At 43.0% G+C, this 6,000-nt stretch overlaps 4 non-coding genes across 4 annotated transcripts; all 4 read right to left on the bottom strand.

The window, feature by feature from the left end:
• Nucleotides 1-613: 613 nt before the first annotated feature.
• On the bottom strand, nucleotides 614-804 carry LOC141242666 (U2 spliceosomal RNA). Its single transcript, XR_012307063.1, has one exon. It is a non-coding gene; the product is annotated as a U2 spliceosomal RNA (small nuclear RNA).
• Nucleotides 805-1,919: 1,115 nt separating this feature from the next.
• Nucleotides 1,920-2,110, bottom strand: LOC141242665 (U2 spliceosomal RNA). The gene has a single exon (XR_012307062.1). It is a non-coding gene; the product is annotated as a U2 spliceosomal RNA (small nuclear RNA).
• Nucleotides 2,111-3,225: 1,115 nt separating this feature from the next.
• Nucleotides 3,226-3,416, bottom strand: LOC141242664 (U2 spliceosomal RNA). The gene has a single exon (XR_012307061.1). It is a non-coding gene; the product is annotated as a U2 spliceosomal RNA (small nuclear RNA).
• A 1,115-nt stretch (nucleotides 3,417-4,531) lies between these two features.
• LOC141242696 (U2 spliceosomal RNA) lies at nucleotides 4,532-4,717 on the bottom strand. The gene has a single exon (XR_012307091.1). It is a non-coding gene; the product is annotated as a U2 spliceosomal RNA (small nuclear RNA).
• Nucleotides 4,718-6,000: the final 1,283 nt, after the last annotated feature.

Genomic DNA, 6,000 nt, shown 5'->3' with positions numbered 1-6,000 from the left:
GCCATAAGCAACAGTTTAACAGAATGCCACAGACTAATCAACCAAACTTTTTGGGTTGGGTTCTCTTTTATAGTCTGCAGGCATTAAATGAAAGAAGTCAGTGTTCCAGCAGAAGGAGACAACGTTTCAGAAAAGGCATTGTAGCAAACCAAAAAAGAAATTTTAAGCGCAGCAGAGTAACCAGCGCACATACCTGTTAGCTCAGGTGAGTTTAAAAGGCTGCTGTTGATAACAAGGGCATTTGCTAAATAGATGGTGTGTGTGCAACAATATACTGAAAGGTCAATTATATTGTGCAGCTTATCTCACCACCTGTAGTTATTTAGGTGAAAGCTCCAAAATGCTTGCCTAATATGTCTGTTTATCCAAAAGGAAGTAAAAAGGGAGAGCTAGAAAGATAGCATTGCATCACATTACATGGCAATGCAATGCACAGTTGCTGAAGTTGAACCAAAATGAGCTTGTAATCTGGCTTCTGCAACTTTGAACATGAAAAATCCAATGAGGAGAAGAAAAGCAAAGCCAAAGAGTCCATCCCAAAATCCGACAAACAAGCAAAATGAACAAAAAACATTGAATTCAATTCTTTCTGATTTTAGAAACTGCATTAAAGAAGGGGTGCACCGGTCCTGGAGATACTGCAATACCAGGTCAATGCGTGGAGTGGACAGAGCAAGCTCTTTTTCCATCTCCCTGTTCTAAAAATCCATTTAATATATGGTCCCCAGATAGGGGACGTATCAGATATTAAACTGATAAGAACAGATTCTACACTTGATCTTAGCCAAAAGGCCGAGAAGCGATAACCAGAATTGGTTTCAAACTACGGAGCCACCCAAGGATCCTGAAAAGTCCATTTGTGGAGATGAGCTCCTGGACTCCCGTTAAGAAGACATGTTGTCAACCTCTAGATCCCTTACATGCCTGCACTTTTCGGCTTGCTGCTGCTGCAATCCACGCGTTTTAGATCTGCATAACTCCACCTCTTTAAACACAGCACCTTCACCCCCTGCTGTTCCCACCCGCCTCAACACCGTTGGAAGGGAGGAGAACCAATTAAGGCGGGGGGTGGGGTGGAACGAGCAGCTGTCTACCCTTAGCAGGAGGGCTCCTGATTACATACCTCTCCTGCTGCTGCTGCTGCTGGCTGTCCAGCAGCAGACTGAAGGTGGCTGCTGCTGTGCACAGGTATATAAAGGCTCAGAGCCTATTATGACACGCGCAGCCAGCGTTCCATTGCCACATTCCATCTACTGCAGGCAGGATACCTGGCTGGCTGAATGTCGCTGAGAAGCTCACAGAGACCGCCATAAGCAACAGTTTAACAGAATGCCACAGACTAATCAACCAAACTTTTTGGGTTGGGTTCTCTTTTATAGTCTGCAGGCATTAAATGAAAGAAGTCAGTGTTCCAGCAGAAGGAGACAACGTTTCAGAAAAGGCATTGTAGCAAACCAAAAAAGAAATTTTAAGCGCAGCAGAGTAACCAGCGCACATACCTGTTAGCTCAGGTGAGTTTAAAAGGCTGCTGTTGATAACAAGGGCATTTGCTAAATAGATGGTGTGTGTGCAACAATATACTGAAAGGTCAATTATATTGTGCAGCTTATCTCACCACCTGTAGTTATTTAGGTGAAAGCTCCAAAATGCTTGCCTAATATGTCTGTTTATCCAAAAGGAAGTAAAAAGGGAGAGCTAGAAAGATAGCATTGCATCACATTACATGGCAATGCAATGCACAGTTGCTGAAGTTGAACCAAAATGAGCTTGTAATCTGGCTTCTGCAACTTTGAACATGAAAAATCCAATGAGGAGAAGAAAAGCAAAGCCAAAGAGTCCATCCCAAAATCCGACAAACAAGCAAAATGAACAAAAAACATTGAATTCAATTCTTTCTGATTTTAGAAACTGCATTAAAGAAGGGGTGCACCGGTCCTGGAGATACTGCAATACCAGGTCAATGCGTGGAGTGGACAGAGCAAGCTCTTTTTCCATCTCCCTGTTCTAAAAATCCATTTAATATATGGTCCCCAGATAGGGGACGTATCAGATATTAAACTGATAAGAACAGATTCTACACTTGATCTTAGCCAAAAGGCCGAGAAGCGATAACCAAAATTGGTTTCAAACTACGGAGCCACCCAAGGATCCTGAAAAGTCCATTTGTGGAGATGAGCTCCTGGACTCCCGTTAAGAAGACATGTTGTCAACCTCTAGATCCCTTACATGCCTGCACTTTTCGGCTTGCTGCTGCTGCAATCCACGCGTTTTAGATCTGCATAACTCCACCTCTTTAAACACAGCACCTTCACCCCCTGCTGTTCCCACCCGCCTCAACACCGTTGGAAGGGAGGAGAACCAATTAACGCGGGGGGTGGGGTGGAACGAGCAGCTGTCTACCCTTAGCAGGAGGGCTCCTGATTACATACCTCTCCTGCTGCTGCTGCTGCTGGCTGTCCAGCAGCAGACTGAAGGTGGCTGCTGCTGTGCACAGGTATATAAAGGCTCAGAGCCTATTATGACACGCGCAGCCAGCGTTCCATTGCCACATTCCATCTACTGCAGGCAGGATACCTGGCTGGCTGAATGTCGCTGAGAAGCTCACAGAGACCGCCATAAGCAACAGTTTAACAGAATGCCACAGACTAATCAACCAAACTTTTTGGGTTGGGTTCTCTTTTATAGTCTGCAGGCATTAAATGAAAGAAGTCAGTGTTCCAGCAGAAGGAGACAACGTTTCAGAAAAGGCATTGTAGCAAACCAAAAAAGAAATTTTAAGCGCAGCAGAGTAACCAGCGCACATACCTGTTAGCTCAGGTGAGTTTAAAAGGCTGCTGTTGATAACAAGGGCATTTGCTAAATAGATGGTGTGTGTGCAACAATATACTGAAAGGTCAATTATATTGTGCAGCTTATCTCACCACCTGTAGTTATTTAGGTGAAAGCTCCAAAATGCTTGCCTAATATGTCTGTTTATCCAAAAGGAAGTAAAAAGGGAGAGCTAGAAAGATAGCATTGCATCACATTACATGGCAATGCAATGCACAGTTGCTGAAGTTGAACCAAAATGAGCTTGTAATCTGGCTTCTGCAACTTTGAACATGAAAAATCCAATGAGGAGAAGAAAAGCAAAGCCAAAGAGTCCATCCCAAAATCCGACAAACAAGCAAAATGAACAAAAAACATTGAATTCAATTCTTTCTGATTTTAGAAACTGCATTAAAGAAGGGGTGCACCGGTCCTGGAGATACTGCAATACCAGGTCAATGCGTGGAGTGGACAGAGCAAGCTCTTTTTCCATCTCCCTGTTCTAAAAATCCATTTAATATATGGTCCCCAGATAGGGGACGTATCAGATATTAAACTGATAAGAACAGATTCTACACTTGATCTTAGCCAAAAGGCCGAGAAGCGATAACCAGAATTGGTTTCAAACTACGGAGCCACCCAAGGATCCTGAAAAGTCCATTTGTGGAGATGAGCTCCTGGACTCCCGTTAAGAAGACATGTTGTCAACCTCTAGATCCCTTACATGCCTGCACTTTTCGGCTTGCTGCTGCTGCAATCCACGCGTTTTAGATCTGCATAACTCCACCTCTTTAAACACAGCACCTTCACCCCCTGCTGTTCCCACCCGCCTCAACACCGTTGGAAGGGAGAAGAACCAATTAAGGCGGGGGGTGGGGTGGAACGAGCAGCTGTCTACCCTTAGCAGGAGGGCTCCTGATTACATACCTCTCCTGCTGCTGCTGCTGCTGGCTGTCCAGCAGCAGACTGAAGGTGGCTGCTGCTGTGCACAGGTATATAAAGGCTCAGAGCCTATTATGACACGCGCAGCCAGCGTTCCATTGCCACATTCCATCTACTGCAGGCAGGATACCTGGCTGGCTGAATGTCGCTGAGAAGCTCACAGAGACCGCCATAAGCAACAGTTTAACAGAATGCCACAGACTAATCAACCAAACTTTTTGGGTTGGGTTCTCTTTTATAGTCTGCAGGCATTAAATGAAAGAAGTCAGTGTTCCAGCAGAAGGAGACAACATTTCAGAAAAGGCATTGTAGCAAACCAAAAAAGAAATTTTAAGCGCAGCAGAGTAACCAGCGCACATACCTGTTAGCTCAGGTGAGTTTAAAAGGCTGCTGTTGATAACAAGGGCATTTGCTAAATAGATGGTGTGTGTGCAACAATATACTGAAAGGTCAATTATATTGTGCAGCTTATCTCACCACCTGTAGTTATTTAGGTGAAAGCTCCAAAATGCTTGCCTAATATGTCTGTTTATCCAAAAGGAAGTAAAAAGGGAGAGCTAGAAAGATAGCATTGCATCACATTACATGGCAATGCAATGCACAGTTGCTGAAGTTGAACCAAAATGAGCTTGTAATCTGGCTTCTGCAACTTTGAACATGAAAAATCCAATGAGGAGAAGAAAAGCAAAGCCAAAGAGTCCATCCCAAAATCCGACAAACAAGCAAAATGAACAAAAAACATTGAATTCAATTCTTTCTGATTTTAGAAACTGCATTAAAGAAGGGGTGCACCGGTCCTGGAGATACTGCAATACCAGGTCAATGCGTGGAGTGGACAGAGCAAGCTCTTTTTCCATCTCCCTGTTCTAAAAATCCATTTAATATATGGTCCCCAGATAGGGGACGTATCAGATATTAAACTGATAAGAACAGATTTCTTAATTGAATGCGTCAGAAGACGCGACATAAATTAAATTCCATTTGCATGGATAACCAAAAAAATGTCGCCTACGCCTTCATCATCCGAATTCAACTTTTTGTTTTTTTTAAGAAAATTTAATGATAATTAATAAATAAAACATAACATAACATATCCTTACATCAACAACAAAAAACTTCCAACAAAAACATCAACTCAACATTTTTCTTCTTCCACGTTTCTTCTTCCTCCATGACATGTCCAACAATTTCCAGTCAAAACCTTGCAGCAAAATCTTTTCATCTTCTTCACCTTCAGCACTGGTATCAACACAATCCTGCATTACTTTCTCTTTTCCCTTATCATCCACCTTCCTTTTTTCCTTAACGTCTTTACTTCTAGGTACTCTCTCCAGTCTGCAAAACATAGAGTCCCCAACTCCTGAGAACTCCTGCTTCTCTCCCACAAACTCCTTCTTATTTTCAACTACTTGTATATCTTTGTCTTCTTTCTCTTTACAATCTTCAAACGATTCTTCAAATATCTTTTTCCCTTTCTCCTCTTTTTTCCCACCTTCCTCATAACAAAATCCAGGTTTCCCATTATCAATTCTTCTTTTACCATTTTCCACATAACTGAATCCACATTTACCATTTATAACAATCCTTCCTAAACTTAGTTCATTTTGTCCATTTTCCCAAACTAGGAAACTTCTCTTCCCATTCCAGACTCCCACTTTATTTAAGTAGTCCTTCTGGAATTTTACCAAAATACTCCATGGCTTCAAAAACTCCATCACTTCCTCCATCTCTACAAAGGGGTCATCCATACAGATAACCACCTTTTTCGGCCTTCCAGCAAAAAGAGCATTAACTCCAATTTCTTTTCCTTCCCAATTCTTGAGAAGACAAATACACTTTTCTTCAGACTTCAGTGTTACGTCAAATACCTTTTTAAACTTGATTTCTTGCATACAAAAAATGTCCTCTTCAATGATCGTCCCATACTTGAACAGAATATCCAAGATCTGATTCTCCTCCAACGAAAAATCCTCCAACTCCGTCTTCACATAGAACCGTAAACAGTTCCTCTTCCTCGTCAACTCCATCTTCTTCCTCCAAAAGAAATGCCCCCCACAGCTATGTGTGGTGACACGATGATCGCCTCTCGTTGCCCAGGGACTAATCCGACTCCCCAATAGCAGCAGGAGGGTGAAGCCCTGCCGTTAGACAAAGCGATCCCCCCAGGCCAAGGAGCCGGGTACCCTGGGCACCTCCTAGCCAAGGCCAAGGCAGCAACTGGTAGATCACTGCACCTGATCTTAGCCAAAA

This window comes from Phyllobates terribilis, unplaced genomic scaffold (genome assembly GCF_046119375.1).
Source record: "Phyllobates terribilis strain yellow unplaced genomic scaffold, ASM4611937v1 Scaffold_1049__1_contigs__length_452226, whole genome shotgun sequence".
Classification (NCBI taxonomy): domain Eukaryota; kingdom Metazoa; phylum Chordata; class Amphibia; order Anura; family Dendrobatidae; genus Phyllobates; species Phyllobates terribilis.
This window is presented reverse-complemented; position numbering and strand designations above follow the sequence as displayed.